Source organism: Aulonocara stuartgranti (genome assembly GCF_965226115.1).
Source record: "Aulonocara stuartgranti genome assembly, chromosome: 17".
NCBI lineage: Eukaryota > Metazoa > Chordata > Actinopteri > Cichliformes > Cichlidae > Aulonocara > Aulonocara stuartgranti.
The window spans coordinates 381,166-405,820 of record NC_138953.1 but is presented as its reverse complement, the minus strand read 5'-3'; the positions used below and the strand labels follow the sequence as shown (position 1 = coordinate 405,820).

Sequence of the window (24,655 nt, the reverse complement as noted above, 5' to 3'; positions counted from 1 at the left end):
GCCAGATTATCATAATTCCAAACCTCATTATTTAAGCCTAATACTGGAAATAATAACTCATCATTGTAATTGCTGTAGTCTGGGGGCTGTGAGAGTCTTAGTGAAAAAATAACAAACCTCCATGTGAAATTTGTTAAAGATCATAAAATAGCAAGCATGGGTGTTAGATTTGAAAGGGTGCCATTCTTTATTTATTCTTTGCAAGCTAAATAAAGTATGGGAGTGAAAGCTTCTGCACTTAAAGTGACAGTAGCTTCTGAAGCACTGAAATAAGCTGAGATGTCAGTTAAAGTCTTTCTTTGTTATGACTCCTGTAGAAGATTATTTTGTTCATTTTTTATCAAGTGCTGAAAGTAACTGAATTCTTGTTGAAAGGTTTGGGGTAAAGCCGGTCATTTGGTCGCTCAGTTATGTATCTAAAAGCAGATTTTGTGCAGTGCTGTTTCTGAGCTCTCTACCTAAATACCAACTGCACTGCAGTTCAGTTTATTCATTATCGCAGTCACATTAACAGCAAATCCAAAATCTGCCTTTCATTCTGCATCTGGCTTTCTTCTCATACAACTTTTGACTTTCTGTTCTCAGGTCCCATTGTCTGTGATTTAGTGCTCTCTCCTTGATAAACCTTCTGCTGTATAGCACCATCTATAAATACTTCAGTTTTGCATTGTTAATATGCTGGTTTTTAATGGCCAAACTCCCAGCAATCACAGTCACATCTCAAAAAGGGCTGAAAAGCTGCCGCCTTGCTGGACAGAAGTGTAAATATTATTATTACATTGGTGGTGTAATACTAACATACACCCTATAACATACACCACCAGCAGTCATTGCTTTAGCTTTGCTGGGCAGCGAGAAGAAAGTGAGGACTGAAGGTCAAATGTTCGATCCATCATCTGCCACATACATAGTGTGCATACTTTTCCACCTGCTCACCAACCCTGTTCTTTCTGTTAATGAAAGTCAAGCTTCATATTGCTATAGTTCAGCTCCTCACACGTCCTTTACTGAGGCTTTCTTAGGAAGTTGGTGTGATTGTAATGGGAGCTCATGAATCATTAAGCACTTTTTTCCCAGCAATACAGGGCGATTTCACTAAATTGATGTGGACAACAAGCTGCTTTCCTCTCTTATCTATATTATTTAACACGGAGCAGTTGGACCATGGAGGGTTAGGATTGTTCTGTGTGAGCACAGCCATCAACCCCGTTCATTATTATCATCACCCTCTGCCTTTCTTTGTTTTCCTCCTTTGTTACTTCTGATATCTTATTTTTCCCTCAGTCTTCGTGCCTTCCTTTTAGCATCACTCACTGTTACTTCCTGTACTCACAGCCTTTTTATCACTGACTCGATCTGTGTCTTTTTCTCTGAGGGTTTTAATCTAATTACAGAAATGTAATTATTGAATTAACTGTAAATTTTATCCCTGAGAGCTTTCTGGCACACTGCTATTACAACTAGGCAGGAAGAAGTTGTAACCATGGTGTAGTAATTTAAATTTAGAACATGTTTACCTCTTTTTAAAACAAGTATAAAGCTTTTTTTTACATTTTTAAGCAGTATGGCTACCTTTGTAGCATAACAATACATAACGCAATAATTTGAGGCCATTGTTCGAGACTAACTGACGTTTAAAGTAAAACAAAACAGTTCTGAAGGTTAAATTATGTTTCTGCATATAAACAATATTGTATGTCTGAGTATCTAACCAATCAAATGATTAAATTTGACAACATGTGCTCTCGTAACCCAAATCTCACACCGGTACCGAGCATGGAAATAGTAAAATAATACTACTTTATCTCAGACATACAGCTGATGCAGCTCCAGGTCAGTTGGCTCTCTGAAATGATTTCACAGATTGTCCCTACTCTGCTAACAAGAGCTCAAACTGCCCCACTAACTGAAATATCTACAAAAGTGGTTGTAATACAGCTTCAACTCCTGATAAAACCATTAAATCCTTTTGCCTTGCAGCTCCATCTTTAAAATCCTTCACCAAATTTTTATTTACAACTGCTCGAACTGGGGTGATACTCCTGTTTCTTGTCGTCCAGCCTGGTCACTTCTTAGGAAAATATGAAAATCAAATTTCCCTATTTGAGAAATGGACTGGTTCTTTTACAGCACTTTCCTGCTCTACCTGAAACCTCAAATCACTTTCTAAAAAATAATATACCTATTTATGCAAGTACTTTTTATGCTTAAGTGCTTTCTATCTAGCATTCACACTCTGATGGATGCATCAGAGGTTAGTATCTTGCCCAAAGTATTTGGCATGCAGACTGGAATGGCCAGGAACTGAACACCAACCTTCCTGAGCTACAGCCACCCCTATCGACTAACCCCAGAAAATTATAGAAACAGGAAGACAAATGGCCAGATGCAACAAAGGGGGTGTCCAAATTCATGGGCTTGATCCTCCTGAGGTCACAGCGACGCGAAGGCTGTCCAAATGCGGCCGACATCCATTCCCCCAGATTTGAAGGATGGGTCAGGTGTATCCTTCATCGCCCACCATATCCCAGAATTCATAGCGCGGCTCAGCCAATTCCAGTTTTCAACAATGGCGGCAGCTACTTGTTTTAATATTGCTCTTATTACTCTTTCTAGGTAACAAAATACACTTTTAACATATTTTCAGGCGAGAATGTAGCTGTGTAAACTTCAAATATCTGCTCGGTTTATCAAGACACCACATATTTGCAAAAGTGCTCCGACGTTTTCAGAGACGTCTGTTACCCACCAGCTCCATAGCTAGCCGGGAGCTCGATGAGCCGGCGAGAACATCTGTGGCTGTATCTCAGGTGGTAGAGCAGGTCCGCTACTGTTTGGAAGGTTGGTGGTTCAATCCCTGACTCCTCCAGTCTGCATGCCAAGTATCCTTGGGCAGTCCAAGGATATGTGTCCATCGGAGTGTGATGTGTATGTAGTTAGGAAGCACTAAGAACCTTAGAAGACTGTGAATGTGGCATGTTGTATAGAGTCCTTTGGGTACTCTGGGAGAGTAGAAAAGCGCTTTATAAGCACCAGTCCAGTCCATTTAACATCGAGCTCCTGGCACAAAGTTTCAGACCCTCGCGGTCTTTCCCTACACTGAAAAAAATGCAATAGGGTGGTTGTTGAATTTGCATAGAATTACTTCATATATCCAGCATGACTAATTTAAATTTCACATCTAAACATATTTTTGTCTTTTAATTTTCACATATTCTTTAAGAATATTCATTCTTTTAGAACAAATCATGTTGAAAAGAAACAAGTTAGTCGTGTTTTATCCTCAAGCTCCGCCCCCTGGAAAGGAAAAATCGGCTGCACTGTCCGCCATTTTTGTCTCTCGCTTTGGAAAATCTACTACCATCTGGAGTTTTACACTTGAAGGTAAATAAGATTTTAAAGCTAACACACCAGTGAGAAAGAGTGTAGATCCTTTATATATGTGGACTTTTACTGGGGTGTTGTTATTTTACAGGTATGTGGGCTGTTTATCGAAAACCATGAAAGGCTAATGTTAGGCTCCAGTTAGCTAATGGTAACCGAAATTATGCGATAAGCAAATTAGTAATTAACATATATAATGTGAGTTAATATTGTTTCTATATTCTTTCAGTCTAAATTAACAGACTATTACAAACTTGCATCGGTGTCTGTAGTAAGTGGTGGTACCTGCAGTGTCTTAACCATTAAACAAGCTAATGTAGGGCTGGGATATGACTAGTTTGTTGAAACATGTCTGCTGCCAATGTGACTGCTCACACACGGTAACATTACCAGCACATAGCCACAGCCGCTATAAACATGCTGAAAGGTCAATCTAGCTTCTGTAGTCAGCAGCTGGAAGACTCAACACAGACCCAAGATTCAGTGTAACGGTTATCTAAATGTTGTGTGTCCTGTTTGTAAGCCCAGAAAAAGAAATTAAATAAAATGACGACCTTGAGCTTCAAGCTAATGTAAGCGTAATGCTATAGCATAAAGCGACTAATGCAATGATGACGTTGTTAAGTTAGTAAAAATACAGTAAATATATCCAACATGAATCATTTATATTTTTGGTCTAAACATAATTAAGTCTCACGCCTTTCACTTGTTTTAGAAGGATGTTCAGTCTTTTAAAACCAGTCATATCAAAATAACAGAAAATAGTTATGTTTTCTGTTGAAACTCCACCCCCCAGGGTGTGTTCTACGAGGGAAAATTCACTGTGGCGGTCTGCCATTTTTTGTCTTCGCTTCGTTTACGTTTGGTGCTGAGCTTTACTTTGTCAAGGTAAACTGAAAACTACATGTTTGAGAGGAAACGAAGAGAACATCCATTAGATGGGGAAGTTTTTCTCATGAATTGCTGTTGAGCAACATAATGGAAAAAACAAGTCATTCCTTAAGTTAACTAACGATAATGCTAGCTTAAGCTGCGAGACAATATTATGTGCATTAGCTTTTTTTTCAGTGTGTGCCCAGTCACATTCGCTTGTTTTTTCTCAGTGAATACAGACTAACAAACTTGTGTCCATTTAGTTAACTGGTTGTACCTAAAATGTTTTAGTTAAACAGTTAAATAAGCTAGTTTGCCATGGGGTGGGCTCTGTGTGTGTTGGGGGGGGGGGGGGGGGGGGTGTCTTCACTAAAGTCGGTTTATTTAGGGCAGGGCTGCCCAATCCCAGTCCTCGAGAGCTACTATCCTGCAGCTTTTAGATGCATCCCTACTCCAACACAGCTGAATCAAATGGTTTGATTACCTCTTCAGCATGCCATCGTGTTTGGCAAAGGCCTGATAACAAGCCATTCATTTGATTCGGGTGTGTGGGAACAAGGATGCATCTAAAAGCTGCAGGACGGTAGCTCTCGAGGACCGGGATTGGGCACCCCTGATTTAGGGCATGACACCTATGCAGTACTCATTAGGAGAGGAAGTGCATGACGTGGGGCTTTATTTCATGTTCTGGGACAGTGAATGTAATGTACTGATAACATGTTAAAGACACACAAAAACCCAACAAATTGTTTAACTGATTTATAGAGAGACTGAGAGGAGGGCTTAAAGAGATAAAAATAATGACAATATAAATATGTTAAATTTATTTTTTCTGTATCGATATATGGTGCTTATCCCTGCTGAAGGGCAGATTGGTGTTGCTTCAGAACAATTGTCTAGCACTGTTATGTAGAGGTGTTACAGTTAAGGTTTTAATAACATTATTTTATTTACTAGTGAAGATTTGCATATGTTATCTCACATTCTGTAAGGTAAATTTTCTGGAAAGGTCAAATTAACTAATTTAACTAAGTATTAATGAAAGACCTTGATGTGTATATGACAATATTAGATGTAGTTTCTGGGTCATTTGGCAGAACTGCAAAATGGCCAGAAGGAGGCAACTGCTGTGGTTGCAAACAGGCTTTGGGTGGTATGGAAGTAAGGGCAACTATGGAACTGCTCAGCAACATGGGACCCATAGCTAATAAATAGTAATATGACAAAAAATAACAACTTTGTGTGGATGTAACCTTGTGAGATTTGAGATTTTGACAGCATTTTTATGTGACAACTTCTCTTTTTAGATAAATGCAGAGTTTAAGCGCATTACCACCATGCCACTGCAGTCCATATTACTCTCGCAGATAGATGTGCTATCTGACAAACTAATAAAGGTCTTCAAAAGGTGAGGAGGACAAATAGGAAGAAGACTTCAGAACATTCTGGAGCCCACAGCCCAGGTAAGAAAAAAATTCATTTGTATATACACTTTAGGGAAAATAATAATTTTAACAAAATGCTGCTTGTCACTCTATGCCAGGAGTATGTTGAAAATCACCTGGGATTTTCACAATTTACCATGGGTGCGTTTTTTTTTTTTGTTTTTTTTTCTTTTACCTGCATTAGAACTATGTGTGGAGTTCATAGTTGAACACCTCTCTGTGCTCTGACAGTATTCTGCTTCTTTGCGTGGAGATTTCGCATTACCTTTTTAAGCATTCTGAGGACTCAAATCACATGCTGTAATGAATCCATTTTTGTTCACCTAATGTGTTAATGTTAACATTTTTTGGAATAGTGACACAGATTAAAATAAGATTTGGTATAATGTTCTTTGACCAGTGTTCTGTTTAATTAAATTTTGGAATTCTGCATTTTCTAGGCCAAAGATGAAGCCATTATCCAACGATCTAATAAGGAAACAACCATGGGAATTTACATCATAAAGTCAAGAGATGCCAATGGCAGCCCTGAGGACATCGGGATAGTCCTTGAAGGCCAGAGAGTCTGGCAGGATTTGGATAACTATACCCTAGCAGCTGCAATGCTGTTTGGACTAATGTACACTTTGAACCTCACCTACCCACTGGAAAAGTATACCTTCGAGGTATTATTGAAACTGGTTATGGAGCTCAAAAGGAACAGCCTTTCAAAGAAGGCCCAGGTTTTCAGGACCAGACTGTACGATTGAACAGTTTTCCAGTTATGATGTGGGAACAACATGTTTACCTCTTCGAATATATACCATCCTTTCTTTTAAGCCAGCACTGGTAAAGTTGCAGTACATAGTGAAACTTATTTTTCTGGCACTTTTCAACTTGGGGCCTTTATTCCTGCAGTTTTCACTTTTCAAGCCATGGGTTTTTTTTTTTTTTTAAAATTCAAACGTTGAATGTCCATTTTTCTCAATGGAAATGGTGCCTTGCACCAGTTTCACCAGTTTGCAATTTTTTTCCCAAGGTGCACCACTACAAACAGATTGCATCGTCTAGTATTAGTGATTGTGATGTTTAGTGATAGAAGCAAGCCAATACTAATCAGTTTAGGTCTCTTGGTTGTGTGCCTGTGGGTTATGATGTTATTTTAAGTCTCTTCTTTGTGTCATTTTAATAATTACACCCCTGTTGCCATATTACCTCATGGCTCTTACATTTATAAAACTATTTTTTACATAAGCGCGATGTCATAAGGCCCCACAATGTTGAATTCAGGTTACAGCAGATAACTTTGAGGAATGTTGTGGAATGTTTTTCAAGAGATGCATTGTACAAATATGACTCATGTATATTTTGGAAGCCTGAATTGAAAGTCCATTGTTACAACTGTGTAGTATTTTCAAAAATACAGGTCATTGTTCAAAAATGTTGTGCTTATTTCTTTGATTGAAGAGAAAGTGTACAGTACATACAGTAAGATCAGCCTTAATTTAGTTTCATTTATTGAACACTCAATTATATATTAGATTATATATTATATATTAGAAATTTGTTATAAAATAAAATAAGCTTACCATAAAATAATCTTGTCAATATAACACATAGTAGTCCAATACAATTAACACAAAAAGTTCATGTCTGATAAACAAGTGGTTTCTATAAATATTTGACCGGAATGAAAAACATAACAACAACATAAAAAAGTCATGTTCGTGTTACCAGAAAAATGTGTGCAGGTATAACATAAAAAACTAAGGTTAACCAAACATAACTTAATTTCGTGCAACCGATTACAATAATTTTTTTATGTTTATCCCACTGATTATTTTTTTCAGTGTACTCAGGTTAAACATGATATACAAGTCACTCAGATAAGTTAAAATATTATTGTTTAGCTTTTTTCAGGGTCTTATTTGTTCCTGAGTAAAGTGTGAGTGTGAGATGGTCGAGAATTTACTCCAGTGTCCTGTTATACTTTAGATAGCAGGGAGCAGACGGATGAGTTTATTAAACTCCATCGAGACAGCGGTGACGCTAATCTTGAAGGCTAGACCGTCCCATTTCACTGCCTCGCACTTGTGGCCTTCTCGGCCTACGTAGAGGATGCAGCCTCTGAATTGGGACGTAGCTATTGTTTGTAGTTAATATTTAATAAGTCAACTTCTGATTATCTGATCTGAACCCGAGCGGTGCTTTGTTATTGGACTTCTGTGCTAATCACAGTTTGGCCATAACGAACACCCTGTTCGAACATAAGAGTGTCCATAAGTGCACGTGGCACCAGGACGCTCTAGGCCGTAGGTCGATGATCGATTTTGTAATCGTATCAGCAGACCTGCGACCATATGTTCTGGACACTCGGGTAAAGAGAGGGGCTGAGCTGTCAACTGATCACCACCTGGTGGTGAGTTGGATCAGGTGGCGGGGGAGGACGCTGGACAGACCTGGTGCACCTAAACGCGTAGTGAGGGTGTGCTGGGAACGTCTAGCAGAGGCCCCAGTCCGCGAGATCTTCAACGCACACCTCCGGCAGAGCTTCAACAGGAGACTGGGGACATTGAGTCCGAATGGACCATGTTCATGCCGAAGCTGCTGCATTGAGCTGCGGCCGCAAGGTGGTTGGTGCCTGCCGTGGTGGTAATCCCTGAACCAAATGGTGGACACCAGAGGTGAAGGGAGCCACCAGGCTGAAGAAGGAGTCCTATCGGGCTTGGTTAGCCTGTGGGACTCCTGAGGCAGCCGACAGGTATCGACAGGCCAAGCGGAATGCGGCTCGGGCAGTGGCTGAAACAAAAACTCGGGTGTGGGAGGAGTTCGGAGAGGCCATGGAAAAAGACTTTCAGACTGCCTTTCAGAAGAGATTCTGGCAAACCGTCAGGCATCTCAGGAGGGGAAAGCGGTGCTCTACCTGCACTGTGTATAGTGCTGGCGGAGCGCTGCTGACGTCGACTGTGAAAATTGTCAGGCAGTGGAAGGAATACTTCGAGCACCTCCTTAATCCCACTGACACGTCTTCCGAGGAGGAAGCAGAGTCTGGGGATGAGGGGAATGACCCGCCAATTTCCGGGGGCGAGGTCACTGAGGCAGTTAAACAACTCCTTGGTGGCAGAGCCCCTGGTGTTGATGAGGTCCGCCCCGAGTTCCTGAAGGCTCTGGACGTTGTAGGGCTGTCCTGGTTGACACGCCTCTGCAATGTTGCGTGGAGATCAGGGGCAGTACCTGTGGACTGGCAGACCGGGGTGGTGGTCCCCATCTTTAAGAAGGGGGACCAGAGGGTGTGTTCCAACTACAGGGGGATCACACTCCTCAGCCTCCCTGGGAAAGTCTATGCCAGGGTGCTGGAAAGGAGAGTTCGTCCGTTAGTCGAACCTCGGATACAGGAGGAACAATGCGGTTTTCGTCCTGGTCGCGGAACAGCTCTTTATCCTCTCCAGGATACTTGAGGGTGCATGGGAGTTTGCCCAACCAGTCTACATGTGTTTTGTGGACTTGGAGAAGGCATTTGACCGTGTCCCTCGGGGTGTCCTGTGGGAGGTGTTGCGGGAATATGGGGTGTCTGGCCCATTGCTACGGGCCATTCGATCCCTATACAACCGTTGCAAGAGCTTGGTTCGCATTGCCGGCAATAAGTCGGACTCGTTCCCGGTGGGTGATGGGCTCCGCCAGGGCTGCCCTTTGTCTCCGGTTCTGTTCATAATTTTTATGGACAGGATTTCTAGGCGCAGCCAAGTGGCGGAGGGCTTTCGCTTTGGTGGCCTCAGAATCTCATCTCTGATTTTTGCAGATGATGTGGTTCTGTTGGCTTCATCGGGTGAGGGCCTCCAGCTCGCACTGGAACGGTTCGCAGCCGAGTGTGAAGCAGCGGGAATGAGGATCAGCACCTCCAAATCTGAGGCCATGGTTCTCAGCCGGAAAAGGGTGGAGTGCCCACTCTGGGTCGGGGATGAGTTCCTGCCCCAAGTGGAGGAGTTCAAGTATCTCGGGGTCTTGTTCGCGAGTGATGGGAGAAGGGAGCCGGAGATCGACAGACGGATTGGGGCTGCAGCTGCAGTAATGCGGACGCTGCACCGGTCCGTCGTGGTGAAGAGGGAGCTGAGTGTAAAAGCGAAGCTCTCAATTTACCGGTCGATCTACGTCCCTACCCTCACCTATGGCCACGAGCTGTGGGTAGTGACCGAAAGAACGAGATCGCGGATACAAGCGGCAGAAATGAGCTTCCTCCGAAGGGTGGCTGGCCTCTCCCTTAGAGATAGGGTGAGAAGTTCAGCCATCCGGGAGGGGCTCAGAGTAGAGCAGCTGCTGCTCCTTCACATCGAAAGGAGCCAGCTGAGGTGGTTCGGGCATCTGACAAGGATGCCCCCTGGGCGCCTCCTGGGTGAGGTGTTCCAGGCATGTCCCACCGGGAGGAGGCCCCGGGGCAGACCCAGGACACGCTGGAGAGATTATATCTCTCGGCTGGCCTGGGAACGCCTTGGTATTCCCCCGGATAAGCTGGAGGAGGTGGCTGGGGAGAGGGAGGTCTGGGCCTCTTTGCTTAGGCTGCTGCCCCCGCGACCCGGCCCCGGATAAAGCGGATGAAGATGGATGGATGGATGGAACTTCTTGCTTGTGGGGCTCGCACACAAGAATTTCACTCGCATGTGCTGTGCCAGTGTGCCTGCACATGTGATGTGACAATAAAAGTGATTTGATTTGATTTGATTTCAAATTCAAATTCAAATTCAAATTTTATTTGTCACGTACACAGTCATACACAGTACGATATGTAGTGAAATGCTTGGACAACTGCTCGTGACCTAAAGAGAACAAAAAAGGAAAAGGCTATGAATAAGATAGGAAATAAATATGAAAAATTAAAAAGGGTAAATTTAACTAGGAAGGAATAAAATATAAATTAAGGTTAAAAATGAAATAACTGTACAACACAAATTAGAATGAAGGGTAAATTTAACTGGGAAGAATAAGATAAAGATAAATATATAAATTAAAGTTGAAAATAAAATAACTGTACAACAAAATACACAATACACAATATAGAACTATATAAGAATGTATGAAGAAATCTAAATATAAATAAATATATATAAATATAAATTTGATTTGATTATTTGGTTCAATTCAATTTTATTTATATCACAACAAATCAACAACCAAATCACAACAACAATCTCTTCAAGGTGCTTTATTATTGTAAAGACTCTACCATTACAGAGAGACATCTGCAACAATCAGCCCTATGAGCAAACAGTTGGCGACAGTGGGAAGGAAAAACTCCCTTTTAACAGGAAGAAACCTCCGGCAGAACCAGGCTCAGGGAGGGGCGGGGCCATCTGCTGCGACCGGTTAGAGGTGAGGGATGAAGACTGTGAACTATTAAAAAATTGCAAAATCTACACAAGTAAACTGTTAAAAATGACTTCATGAAATAAAGTGTTAGTAATACTTTGATCTTAGCCAAACACTTTAATTCCAAAATTACTTCTGAAAATCATCTACACCTCTAGACATAACTGTTTTAACGTGACCCTGTTTAAAGGTATCAGATATCATCTGATATTAATAATTCTGTTTGTTTACATTTACAAATTTGTTACTTATTTAAGACTAACTGGCAAAAAAAGTGTTACAGTTTAGACACACTGTGAGTGGAGGTGACACTAGAATACAGTAGCTTAATTTGGGTTTGTCAACATTTAGTTACAAATGGCAGGAATATATTTAAATTATTGCTCACTGAGTGTCGTCCATGGTTTATCACTGAGACATAAAAGCAGATGGACAGAAGGTGGAAAACAAGAATGCTTTCTGTCATACCGTGTCAGCACAAGGACTTTAAACATTACATGGATAAATAATTGATCTCCTTTCCAATTATTTTGCACGTAGCTCCCACGAGTAGAAATAAACCGAATGCTATATCTCCCTGTGACATGGCAAATGGAGTACATCAGATTGAAAAGGAGGTGTTCACATTTAGCCGGGGGACAGTCATCAGTCAAAAGGCCTAGATCCCCAGAGCAAAACACACTGCCGTGACCTTCATCTGCATTAACATTCAGGTTTTGTGTGTGTGTGTGTGTGTGTGTGTAGAGGTAAAAGGGGGATGTGATTGCAGCTACATCAAGCATGAATTTATTCATTGCTGAGGTTGTTAAGCCCAGGGGGACCTGCAGAATGAGCCCAGATCTACTCCATTTGGCAGCGACATCAAATTCCACTTCAGGGGAACAATGATTGTTAACAATCAACATTTGGGTCGTATTAATTGCTGTGCCTAAATCTAAGCAGATGTGACCCTTGGGAACTCTGATAAAAGACCTTGTTCTGTTTTAATTTTATTTTCAAAACTAACTTAATGTTAGTGTCATATATTTGTATTATAAGTTCAGAGGGAGCACATAGGCTGTCCTCTGCAGTTGTCTTGTTTATGCTACAAGTTGTCTCTTCTTAGCTAACTTGCTAATATTAGCTACTCATACATTCAAAATTCAAGAAATTTATTGTCAATACAACAATATACACATTATACAGCGTACTGAAATGCTGTTTCACCTGTATAAGTTCTTTTATTTATGTATTATTCACATTATTTTATTGTATAATGCCTTGGTGCCACTGGATTTTAACATGTCTCTTGTTGAGTCTTTTGTCTCTTAGGCTACGTCCACACTGGCCTGGATAGATACCAAAATGGTGTTTTTGTCTGAAAACGCTCCGCGTCCACACTCGCATTTTCAGTTGTTTTCACAGAGTTGAGCATCCACATTGAAACGGCCCAAAACGCTGACGTTCCAGTCCTGCGCAAAAGTGAGTGAGAACTGTCAAAGAGCTGTCAAAATTGAGAGCAAACAAAACAACTGCTGTATAATGCACTCCGCTATCTTTGTTTAATTGGTCACATGACTGCATCACATGACTAAAATGCGTCATCGTTTTAGAAAGTCTGCATTTTCGAGTGTCCACACTGCGACGGGGCAGCTCCGTTGTATGCGTTTTCAAGAGCGTATATGAATCGCCTTGAGGCGACTTTTGTTGTGATTTGGTGCTATATAAATAAAATTGAATTGAATTGAAATTCAAAATGTTGCGTTTTTCCTTGAGGAAAACGCCATCTCAGTGTGGACGGGAGGCCAAAATGGAGAGAAAATGATGCGTTTTCATTTGAAAACGCATCATTTTGTGGACGTGGCCTTAGACGTGTACTGCCTTTTGTTCCTGGAGAAGGTATTTAACTGAGAGCCATGTTAGGCTCAGCGAGACTCTGCTGACCGTCTGCCCCGCAATCATGCATGCTCTCCCCCAAGCTTGGTTTTCTGCTCTTTGTTATAATAATAATAATAATGGATTGGATTTATATAGCGCTTTTCAAGGCACCCAAAGCGCTTTACAATACCACTATTCATTCACTGGGGCGATCATGGCTCAAGAGTTTGGGCGTTCGCCTTGTAATCGGAAGGTTGCCAGTTCGAGCCCCGGCTTGGACAGTCTCGGTCGTTGTGTCCTTGAGCAAGACACTTCACCTGTTGCCTACTGGTTGTGGTCAGAGGGCCCGGTGGCGCCAGTGTCCGGCAGCTTCGCCTCTGTCAGTGCGCCCCAGGGTGGCTGTGGCTACAGTGCCATATTGCGCCCCTCTGGCCAACACCAGTAGGCGGTAGGGTAAAGTGTCTTGCCCAAGGACACAACGATCAGGACAGAGAGCCCAGGGATCGAACCGGCGACCTTCCGGTTACAGATGCGATTCCCAACCCCCTGAGCCACGGTCGCCCCATAACATTCGTTATGATTAAAGAATGTTGGCTATCGCTCATTGCTTGTCTGCAGGCTTTATTTAATGGAAAACTTCCATAACACACCCCAAGCCCCCCATGGTGCATTTATAATAATGTAAATGATATATCTCCAAGAGCTATAAAACTAAGAATTACAAATAAATAATAACTTGCTAAATTTGGGTGAGAATTAAGAGATAAAAATGTGCTATTATTAACTATATCAATGTATAATAAACAAAGACAGGACAGAAACGAAGTGGTCATGCGCAATTACAGTAAAGTGAGATGATTGAATACCAACATGCATGTCGTTGTTTTTTTGCAATGTTGCATGGAGGATGGGACAGTGAAGCGCCAGAGGAAAGTCTAGTTATTTTGTGCAAAAGCCAAAAAAGAAAAATAGATGAGATTAAAATAAGCGGGAAAAAAAGGGGGGACAGTAAATGATAAAAAATAAATTATTTTAAAAGAGTAATATACAGCGTGGGTCATTTATATGGATACACCGTAATAACTTAGGATTTGTTGGTGATATTAAAGTCCTGTTTGTGGCACATTAGTATATGTGAGGGGGCAAACTCCTCACGATGGGTGGTGACCATGGTGGCCATTTAGAAGTCGGCCATCTTGGATACAACTTTTGTTTTTCCAACAGGAAGAGGGCCATGTGACACATCACACTTATTGGTAATGTCACAAGAAAAACAATGGTGTGCTTGGTTTCAACGTAACTTTATTCTTTCATGAGTTATTTACAAGTTTCTGACCACTTATAAAATGTGTTCAATGTGCTGCCCATTGTGTTGGATTGTCAATGCAACCCTCTTCACACACTGATAGCAACACCGCAGGAGAAATGCCAGCACAGGCATCCAGTATCCGTAGTTTCAGGTGCTGCACATCTCGTATCTTCACACCATAGACAATTGCCTTCAGGTGACCCCAAAGATAAAAGTCTAAGGGGGTCAGATCGGGAGACCTTGTGCGCCATTCAACTGGCCCACGACGACCAATCCGCTTTCCAGGAAACGGTTCATCTAGGAATGCTCGGACCTGCACCCATAATGTGGTGGTGCACCATCTTGCTGGAAAAACTCAGGGAACGTGCCAGCTTCAGTGCATAAAGAGGGAAACACATCATCATGTAGCAATTTCAAATATCCAGTGGCCTTGAGGTTTCCATTGATGAAGAATGGACCCACTATCGTTGTACCCCATATCAATCAATCAATCAATCAATCAATCAATCAATCAATCAATCAGTCTTTATTTACCGGTATAAAGCACTTTTCATACAAAAAATGTAGCACAAAGTGCTTTACATAGTTAAAAGCAGCCCACCCCACCCTCCAACTCACTCCCCACACTGTCATTAACATAAATGATGTGAATATACACATATCCCCCCCCCCCCCCCCACACACACACACACACACGCACACTTAAAGAGTAAAAATTGGGCTGGGTTCGCATGAGCCAAGTGAGGAAACACTATCACAGGGAGCCGTTTGCACCGGGAGCCGGTCACAGACCGCAGCCTCCAGGCTGGGCACACAGCAGGAGGGAGGCAAAGGAGCCCCCCAGCCAGGCTGAGAGGACCCCCAGAGCCCCAGCTGCCACGGTCGATCACAGCCCCGGTGCAGAGACCCCCTCTGAGGAAACACTGGAGATATGACACAATAAGATATATACAGGGTAAAATGATAAAATAAATAAGAACAGGATACAATATAAATATAAATATAGAGTAAGAAGATTAAAAAATGGATAAGAATAAAATCAATAAATATTAGGTAAAGCCTAAATTAATAATAGAATAACAGGATAGAATAAATAAGCATAAAATAAATAAACGCTAAGTAAAAGCTAAATTAAAAAGGTGGGTCTTGAGCCTGTTCTTAAAAAAAAACAAAAAACACACCAAACCGTCACTTTTGTTGTTCCAACAGTCTTGGAGGGATCCATCCAATGTGGGTTAGTGTCAGACCAATAGCGTTTGTTTTGTTTGTTAACTTTACCATTCACATAAAAGTTTGCCTCATCACTGAACAAAATCTTCTGCGTGAACTGAGGGTCCTGTTACAATTTTTGTTTTGCCCATTCTGCAAATTCTGTGGCCGATCTGGGTCATCCTCGCTGAGATGCTGCAGTAGCTGGAGTTTGTAAGGGTGCCATTTGTGAGTAGCTAATATCCGCTGAAGGGATGTTCGACTAGTGCCACTCTCCAGTGACATGCGGCGAGTGCTACGCTGTGGGCTCTTGCTGAATGAAGCTAGGACAGCCACTGATGTTTCTTCATTAGTGACAGTTTTCTTGCGTCCACATTTTGGCAAATCCAACACTGAACCAGTTTCACGAAACTTAGCAAGCAGTTTGCTAACTGTAGCATGGGAGATGGGTGGTCTCGTAGGGTGTCTTGCATTGAAATCTGCTGCAATGACCCGGTTACTGCGTTCACCAGATATCAACACAATTTCGATCCTCACGTGTTAACCTCTTCGACATGTCAATGGCTGTGAACAAAGAGAAACTTGTAAATAACTCATGAAAGAAGTTACGTTGAAACCAAGCACACCATTGTTTTTCTTGTGACATTACCAATAAGTTTGATGTGTCACATGGCCCTCTTCCTATTGGAAAAACAAAAGTTGTATTCAAGATGGCCGACTTCTAAATGGCCACCATGGTCACCACCCATCTTGAGGAGTTTGCCCCCTCACATATACTAATGTGCCACAAACAGGACTTTAATATCACCAACCATTCCCATGTTATTACGATGTATTCATATAAATGACCCACGCTGTAGATTTTCAACTCACAGAAGAAAGTAGAGTGCAGGCAGTACTGTGCAATAGTCTTCAGCCAGCGCTCATTATCTGCATTTTTGTCCCAAGGAGCCAGGAGCTCCCCAGGCTTTCAACGCCTTTCAAATTATTTTTTGTTGGATATTAGCTGAATTTTCACTCCAGTCCTTGCAGTTGGCTATTTTCAGAGGAATTTTGCTTTGTTTCTTTGTTACCAACTTGCACTGACCTTTGAATCATTCATGCATTTAAGGGAGAAATCAGTGGCAAAAACCACATTTTAGTTGTGATGTATCCCAGGGTGATGCTCTTTCTCTGGCAGTGTTTACTGAACTATGGGGGAGGCTTGGACTTCGATATAAGCAGCTCAAATTGACAAGGAGAGAGAAGTTTATACTCCTGCAAAAGAAAGAAAGAAAGAAAGAAAGAAAGAAAGAAAGAAAGAAAGAAAGAAAGAAAGAAAGAAAGAAAGAAGTGTATTAGTACTGTGATAGAAAAGTTGTCTGATACTATGAATGGAGATACCATAATATAAATCCTATGGGGAAAAATACTTTTGGTACTAAATGAAACTGTTCTTATCTGATTAGTTCTTCAATAAATGTCTGGTATTTACAGAGGTGGGTCGAGTATCCAAAAGTTGTACTCAAGTAAGGGTAGCATTACTTTAAAACATTATTACTCAAGTAAAAGTGAAAAGTAGTTGTCAAAAAAGTTACTCAAGTAAGAGTAAAAAAGTACTTGGTGAAAAGACTACTTAAGTAGTGAGTAACTGTTTGAAATGTCCAATTTATTTTTTAAATAACTGCTATCAAACAAAAATAAATAAATATACAAATTTTAGTATTTTCAACAGGAATATATGTAAAAACAACAAAATAAGGCACAACAATTCTAATTTCCAGGTTTCAGTTTTTCACAACATAAAGCTTTTTTCACCAATACCTGCAGTAAATAATATAAATATATAAACAGTGCAAACAATTTCCAGTGACAAGATATGCTGTAAACTTTATATTCATCTTTGCTCCAAATGGCACAGCAGCCTCAGAGAAAACAGAACGAGGCAGCTTCAACGTATGTTCATACAAGGCAGCTCAGTTTACCATAAGTTGTATGGGTGTGCATCTATTTCTGCATATTCAGCAAAAATGTGCCATTTCTTCACTCAGTGAGGTGATGGTTAAGCTTCAGCAGCAGTTTGCTCTCAAGGTTCTTTCTGTGAAGCTGTAACTGTTCAGCAGTGAACAGGAGTCCTGCATGACTGAGATTCCTTCACAAGCTCCAGATGCAGGAAGAGCTGTACTGACTTTGATCGACAGCTTCTTGATGTGAGGAACGCCATGCAATAGAGCCACACCTCCAGTGAATGGACATGAAAGGTACCTCTCCAGCCCTGCTTCTGGCTTTCCTGACCCCATGGATCCATCATCTTCGTCGGTTAGGCTGCTGTTTGTGCTGGTCTCATCCAGCTCTGTGTCTATGTGATGTCTGATGAAGTGGAGACCTGTGGAAAGATGTAAGGTTTTCAAAAGAATCAGGTCTGGTCATTATAGTGCTGTATACACTGCCAAGCTGCAGATGTTTGGCAAGACTTCGGACTTAAGTAAATACCGTATTTACTTAAGTCCCCTCCAAAATGTGAAAGTTGTATAAAAGCAGCTGCTCACCTCTGATGAATCCAAGCAGAATGTAAAGCAGTTTCCTTTTTGAACATTTGCTATTTTTGCCAGTAAACACTGTTCTAATTTTATCCTGTTTATTATGCATGGATCTGCCAAAGAACTGTCAAATGATGGATGTTGGAACTTGTTAAGACTGTTTTTGTCATCCAGGAATACATATTGAAACTGGAGGCTGCAGAGAAACTCTATACCTCACCTGTATTACATTCTGTGTGACCCTCAGCAGTCCCACAGGGGACTGGATCACTGGCTGGATACTCTACAGGGAGTGCAGAATTATTAGGCAAGTTGTATTTTTGAGGAATAATTTAATTATTGAACAACAACCATGTTCTCAATGAACCCAAAAAAACTCATTAATATCAAAGCTGAATGTTTTTGGAAGTAGTTTTTAGTTTGTTTTTAGTTTTAGCTATTTTAGGGGGATATCTGTGTGTGCAGGTGACTATTACTGTGCATAATTATTAGGCAACTTAACAAAAAACAAATATATACCCATTTCAATTATTTATTTTTACCAGTGAAACCAATATAACATCTCCACATTCACAAATATACATCTCTGACATTCAAAAACAAAACAAAAACAAATCAGTGACCAATATAGCCACCTTTCTTTGCAAGGACACTCAAAAGCCTGCCATCCATGGATTCTGTCAGTGTTTTGATCTGTTCACCATCAACATTGCGTGCAGCAGCAACCACAGCCTCCCAGACACTGTTCAGAGAGGTGTACTGTTTTCCCTCCTTGTAAATCTCACATTTGATGATGGACCACAGGTTCTCAATGGGGTTCAGATCAGGTGAACAAGGAGGCCATGTCATTAGTTTTTCTTCTTTTATACCCTTTCTTGCAGCCACGCTGTGGAGTACTTGGACGCGTGTGATGGAGCATTGTCCTGCATGAAAATCATGTTTTTCTTGAAGGATGCAGACTTCTTCCTGTACCACTGCTTGAAGAAGGTGTCTTCCAGAAACTGGCAGTAGGACTGGGAGTTGAGCTTGACTCCATCCTCAACCCGAAAAGGCCCCACAAGCTCATCTTTGATGATACCAGCCCAAACCAGTACTCCACCTCCACCTTGCTGGCGTCTGAGTGGGACTGGAGCTCTCTGCCCTTTACCAATCCAGCCACGGGCCCATCCATCTGGCCCATCAAGACTCACTCTCATTTCATCAGTCCATAAAACCTTAGAAAAACCAGTCTTGAGATATTTCTTGGCCCAGTCTTGACGTTTCAGCTTGTGTGTCTTGTTCAGTGGTGGTCGTCTTTCAGCCTTTCTTACCTTGGCCATGTCTCTGAGTATTGCACACCTTGTGCTTTTGGGCACTCCAGTGATGTTGCAGCTCTGAAATATGGCCAAACTGGTGGCAAGTGGCATGTTGGCAGCTGCACGCTTGACTTTTCTCAGTTCATGGGCAGTTATTTTGCGCCTTGGTTTTTCCACACGCTTCTTGCGACCCTGTTGACTATTTTGAATGAAACGCTTGATTGTTCGATGATCACGCTTCAGAAGCTTTGCAATTTTGAGACTGCTGCATCCCTCTGCAAGATATCTCACTATTTTTGACTTTTCTGAGCCTGTCAAGTCCTTCTTTTGACCCATTTTGCCAAAGGAAAGGACGTTGCCTAATAATTATGCACACCTGATATAGGGTGTTGATGTCATTAGACCACACCCCTTCTCATTACAGAGATGCACATCACCTAATATGCTTAATTGGTAGTAGGCTTTCGAGCCTATACAGCTTGGAGTAAGACAACATGCATGAAGAGGATGATGTGGACAAAATACTCATTTGCCTAATAATTCTGCACTCCCTGTATATGGCAAGTAGCTATAGTCACTGACTGTTAGTATGTGGGCATTCATCCTGCACAGCACGATGGCAATGTGGGACCTGCAATTTCAACTTTCCTGGGGTGGGGGAGAGAGGTAACACGTGAGGCAGCAACCAGACTCGATCAGGGGCCTCCCTGCTCTCCAGCTGTAGACAGATAAGAAATGATAAGCTGCAGGGTGGTTCCCTCTATGTGACTGCCGAAGGATCATTTTTAACTCATTCACTGCCAGCCATTGGCAGTGAATGAGTTAAACCCATTGACTCATTCACTGCAATTGACGGCTATAGACGTCAATGGCAGTGAATGAGTTAAGTGTATGCAGACACACTTCAGTCATAAAATCATCTTATGACAAAGGATTTGTGACATCACTGCCAAATGAGTTATTAAATCTAAATAAGTTTCATACAGGCCATTGTGTTTTGTAATTAAGCCTCTGTCCATTGGTAGAATTATACCTGTACAGCCTGACTGGAACTCCTGTCCTAAACTGGTATTCTGTATTCTGGCTTCCTCCAAAGTCCAAAGACGTGCGGTTAGTGGGGTTAAAGTGTGATTCTGAATTGTGTGAGTGTGTTTGTGTCCTGGTAAAGTAGATTTTGATGTGAAATAAGCTGCTGATGCTCAGCAACAGATTTGTGCTGATAGTTATTTCTGAAGTCTTTGCAGAAACCTCAGCACAGATCAGATCACACGGCCGGCCTTCAAAGGAACCAAGTCTGAGTTTGTCGTTCATAAGCAAAATGTCAACATTTGCTTTTCTGATGAGTGATTTGAATTTTTTTTATTAAAATAAACTCTTGTTGTGTTTTCTTTTATAACAGCAAATCGAGCAATGCCAGCTTCACTGTGTTTGTGATAAGTCTCTATTGTGTTATTATTGAATTAAACATTGTTAAGCAACATCTGCAGCCTGACAACAAAACGAGCTATGGCAATACAGCAGTCTACACCGTATGATGTCAGTCGGTGTACACTGTGGTTTAGGTATTTTTTCTGAGATTATTTTACTGCAGTCTGACATAATGACATGCAATCAGTGTGTAAATGTCTAAATATCTGCTGATTTAGAGCATATGCCATGAGAGTAAAGAACCCGAGGTATGGCACTCCAGTTGGATGTTAGTTCAACACGGTGACGTGTAAAAACACATTAGCATTCAGTGCAGTCGTTGTTGGATTTCGCCTCGTCTTTTGTCAGAGTGCTCCTGAGCCACCGTGTTCACATTCCTCATCGCCATAGCAACAGTGCCTTTCCCTACCTCATCTCTCAGTTAGAGCCATGACCCTAAAGATGTTGAATGTTGCTGATCTGCTGTGGGAATCAGTGAATGGGGCAGATGTGATGACTTTGTCTTACATATCCAACAATTCAGACTTCCTTCATGACTGGTAGGATGTGACTCAGACGATGATGTCATAAAGTCATCATTACTCCTGGTATTCAGAATTGCACATTACCTTTGTGTGTCAGTGGAAAACACAAAACAAATCAACAAGTCAGAACCAAGTTTCAATAGTCGTTCTGAGACATAAAACTGCATGTATGGCATCACAAGTTAAATCAGACGAGCTTCAAATATGACAGAATTGCACAAAACATTGTTTAAACATTCCTTCCATTAGCTGTGTGCACACGCTCTTTCAATCTTAAGGTTTTATACACTAGTGAAAAAAAGGAAAGGAACACTTTTTAATCAGCTGTAGCATAAAGTCAGTTTCCGTTTCCATTAGTACTACTTGGATCGTCTTGCCACGGTTCACCACGACTCAACTTGGATGGACTGGTTTCCCATTACAATACCTCCAAACGTGCATGGTGACGTAATTAATATGTAACATGAACACTATAACAAAGGTGGACACCGAGGCAAGAAAATACCTGCTGCTTGGTTTGTGTCTTTTCGTCAGACTCGGGGACCACAGCGTCGGGTTTCTTTTAGCCATTTCCCTCATTGTCTTGTTTTTATTTCCAGAAATGAGATGCTCTCATCGAGTGACGCTACTGACCAGCCTATCTGAGACATGCAGTCTGACAATGTCACATTTTACTACCTGCTCATATCGCTGGGAACCTCAGCTGAGCAGGCTGAGCAGGTACTATTTTAGTACCTGGTACTATTAACTAACGGAAAACCCTGAAAACCATAGTGAACCGTCGATCCGAGTAGGTCCTAATGGAAAAGGGGTTTTACACTTCAGGGGTGTTGATCTGGTCACTTGTTAATCAGTTTCAACTGCTTCAACAGGGACACTAGAGGGGCAACAATGATACAGCCCCCAAAACAAGAATGGTTTATGGGTGGAGGACACTTTTCCCTTCTTATGTTTTTTCACTGGTTTTGCATTTGGCTGCAATCACATTGACTGCTACTGTAATACATGGATATTATAGAGTTTGCACAGGCACTGCAACTCCTCCAGGATGCCAGATCAATACATGCCATTGCCAGCATGTTTCCTGTCTCCCAGCACGGTCTCAAGAGCATGGAGGAAATTCCAGGAGATAGGAAAGATCAAGATCAAGATTATCCACGAGGGGCAATCTGATTTGTAGCCAGCAGCATAAATATCACACATAACACATACACCCAAAAACCCACAAATCACATTATAGAATTTAAAACATTAATAGTGGTAGGAACAAATGTGAATTTAAATCTATTTGTTTTACAACAAGACAAAGAATAACTCCTCCCTGAAGGCAACTGCTCATACTCACACAGGATGTTTGCTCTCACCCCAACTCCTTTCTGCCTTCAGGGTCACCCTCCCTCTATACAGAAGGCAAGATCATTTAGCGTTATGCCTCACACTTTGAAACAAAATTTAACAATATGCTCCAACGTCTTTCTATTCCTCAAACTAAGAAACCCAAACCAGCAGATTAAAGGAAAGTTTAAAACATTTTCATAAACACTTTATTCAATTCGGGCTCAGGGAGGGGCGGGACCATCTGCTGTGATTGGTTGGGGTGAGAGAAGGAAGACAGGATAAAGACATGCTGTGGAAGAGAGACAGAGGTTAATAACAGATATGATTCAATGCAGAGAGGTCTATTAATACATAGTGAGTGAGAAAGGTGACTGGAAAGGAAAAACTCAATGCATCATGGGAATCCCCCGGCAGCCTACGTCTATTGCAGCATAACTAAGGGAGGATTCAGGGTCACCTGGTCCAGCCCTAACTATATGCTTTAGCAAAAAGGAAAGTTTGAAGCCTAATCTTGAAAGTAGAGATAGTGTCTGTCTCCTGAATCCAAACTGGAAGCTGGTTCCACAGAAGAGGGGCCTGAAAACTGAAGGCTCTGCCTCCCATTCTACTTTTAAATACTCTAGGAACAACAAGTAGGCCTGCAGAGCGAGAGCGAAGTGCTCTAATAGGGTGATATGGTCCTACGAGGTCATTAAGATAAGATGGGGCCTGATTATTTAAGACCTTGTATGTGAGGAGCAGGATTTTGAATTCAATTCTGGATTTAACAGGAAGCCAATGAAGGGAAGCCAAAACAGGAGAAATCTGCTCTCTCTTTCTAGTCCCTGTCAGGACTCTTGCTGCAGCATTTTGGATCAGCTGAAGGCTTTTCAGTGAGTTTTTAGGACTTTCTGATAATAATGAATTGCAGTCGTCCAGCCTGGAAGTAATAAATGCATGAACTAGTTTTTCAGCGTCACTCTGAGACAGGATATTTCTAACTTTAGAGATGTTGTACAAATGGAAGAAAGCAGTCTTACATATTTGTTTAATATGTGCGTTGAAGGACATGTCCTGGTCAAAAATGACTCCAAGGTTCCTCACAGCGTTACTGGAGGCCAAGGTAATGCCATCCAGAGTAAGTGTCACGGATTGCCGAGGCAAGCCGTGTGGGATTGTAGGAAAGGACCAAAAAGGCAGCAGCTCTGGTGCAGGTGAGTGTTTATTTACAGTGGTGGGTAAGTACAAACAGCGGTGGCGACAAAACATGAAACTGGAGACCTAAACTGGGTAAACTAAGAAGACAAACCAGAATGAGGATGCAGGGAGGTCCGGAGAAATATATACGGGAAGACGCAGGGAGACCAAGGGGAAACAACACAGACGAACCAGCGATTACCAAGACAGAAAATACAACTTAAATACACTCAGAGAACACAGGGAGATTACACACAGGTGGGAGACACAGCTGGGAGTGATGAACATGACGAGACCAGGGAGGCAAACTGAAAACACTCACATAAGACGCAGACCTTCACAATAAAACAGGAACACACGGGGGGAACAGGGTAAACACCAATTAGAGAACAGAACCAAAATCGCGAAGAGAAAACACAAAACGCTGGGTCAAAAGGACCCAGGATCATGACAGTACCCCCCCCCCCCCCCCTCAAAGGCTGGCCCCAGACAGCCCAACAAGAAAAAAAACAGCCAGAAAAAACAGAAAACAACCCGACCAGGGCGGGCGGCGGGGGCCCAGGAAGGAGGGCTCGAAGCAAAACAAAACCGGAGCACCAGAAGGCAAAAAGACAAAAACAAAAAACGAGTCCAAAACCAAAAGAAACGAAGCACACCAGAACACAGGAAAAAACAGAGTTCAAAACAGAAGAGCTCAGGGGGCCGACAGCACAGGAGTCCAAAACAGTTCGGGGGGCCGGCCGTGCGGAAGGCAACGGCGGCCACTCAGGCGACGGCGGTCCGGGGGCCGGCCGTGCGGAAGGCAACGGCGGCCACTCCTCGGGCCCTCCAGCTGACGTGGCATGAGGCTGGTGTGGTTCTCCGGAACCACCAGCTGACGAGGAAGGCTGCTGGACGGGCACCTCGGGCCCCCCAGCTGAAGCAGGAGAGACAAAGGCCGGAGCGGTCCCTTGGACCC

The 24,655-nt window shown here is 42.1% G+C and overlaps 1 protein-coding gene and 1 long non-coding RNA gene across 4 annotated transcripts in view; both read left to right on the top strand.

Annotated features, from left to right (window-relative positions):
- Positions 1-24,655, top strand: part of kcnc2 (potassium voltage-gated channel, Shaw-related subfamily, member 2) — a 124,642-nt gene that overhangs the window by 64,846 nt on the left and 35,141 nt on the right. The window lies entirely within an intron of this gene.
- LOC309692638 lies at positions 2,942-7,122 on the top strand. The gene is made up of 3 exons (XR_014272383.1): positions 2,942-3,384; positions 5,565-5,720; positions 6,143-7,122. It is a non-coding gene; the product is annotated as an uncharacterized lncRNA (long non-coding RNA).